The sequence below is a fragment of the Arctopsyche grandis genome, chromosome 9 (assembly GCF_051622035.1).
Source record: "Arctopsyche grandis isolate Sample6627 chromosome 9, ASM5162203v2, whole genome shotgun sequence".
Taxonomy (NCBI): domain Eukaryota; kingdom Metazoa; phylum Arthropoda; class Insecta; order Trichoptera; family Hydropsychidae; genus Arctopsyche; species Arctopsyche grandis.
The window spans coordinates 16,772,610-16,773,435 of record NC_135363.1 but is presented as its reverse complement, the minus strand read 5'-3'; the positions used below and the strand labels follow the sequence as shown (position 1 = coordinate 16,773,435).

The window sequence follows — 826 nt, the reverse complement described above, 5'->3', positions numbered from 1 at the left end:
ATATTATTGTACAGGTAATGTTTCGCAACTACTGCTCTATATTTATAGGTGATCATGCAGATTTGTCTCCCGTAGAGTTTCTGTTAATTTTTTTCGTAAGCAGAGACTAACATCCCATGAGAGATAAATCTATCGATTTCGTTTCCAAGAATCTTTATCATACTTATCACCCGACCAATTGTAGATATTGTGAAAAAAGACATTGACAGACTAGTCTCTGAGGTACCTCAACATAAGGAAAATGGTCTTCTGCCAAAAATATTAACACCAAATCTTTGATGATCCAAACATTTTTAATGAAACACAGACGTTATTGAAATATGCAACTGGAGCACTAAAAGATTAAAAATACGCCAGCGTACTGTTCCTCACTAGCTATGAACATAAATCTGCGCTGACAAAGGAGTTCTGTATTAATGTCCTGCTAAAATACGATTTATTTATCATAACAGATACACACATATCAAAATAAAAATTTATAAATCATTTTATGATTACCAATATTTCACATAAGAAGAGTCATTGCTTCATTAAAGGGAAAAAAAAGAGGTTGGAGGCGCCGGGCATCGATCCCGGTACCTCTCACATGCTAAGCGAGCGCTCTACCATCTGAGCTACGCCCCCAGGTGAGTGTCTGATAACATAGATAGAATTTCAAAGTAATATTATGTCGAAAGTAACCCAGTTTCGCTCAGTACTAACCTTGCTTTGGTCAGTCTCGACCACTCTACTTTCACTTGTCAATAAATGTTTCAACGACATATAGATGTCTCTAAAACCTTTTTAATAACAATAATAATAACACAATACATATTTATGATAATAA

General features: G+C 34.7%; 1 non-coding gene across 1 annotated transcript; it reads right to left on the bottom strand.

The window, feature by feature from the left end:
• Positions 1 to 551: 551 nt before the first annotated feature.
• TRNAA-AGC (transfer RNA alanine (anticodon AGC)) lies at positions 552 to 624 on the bottom strand. The gene has a single exon. It is a non-coding gene; the product is annotated as a tRNA-Ala (tRNA).
• Positions 625 to 826: the final 202 nt, after the last annotated feature.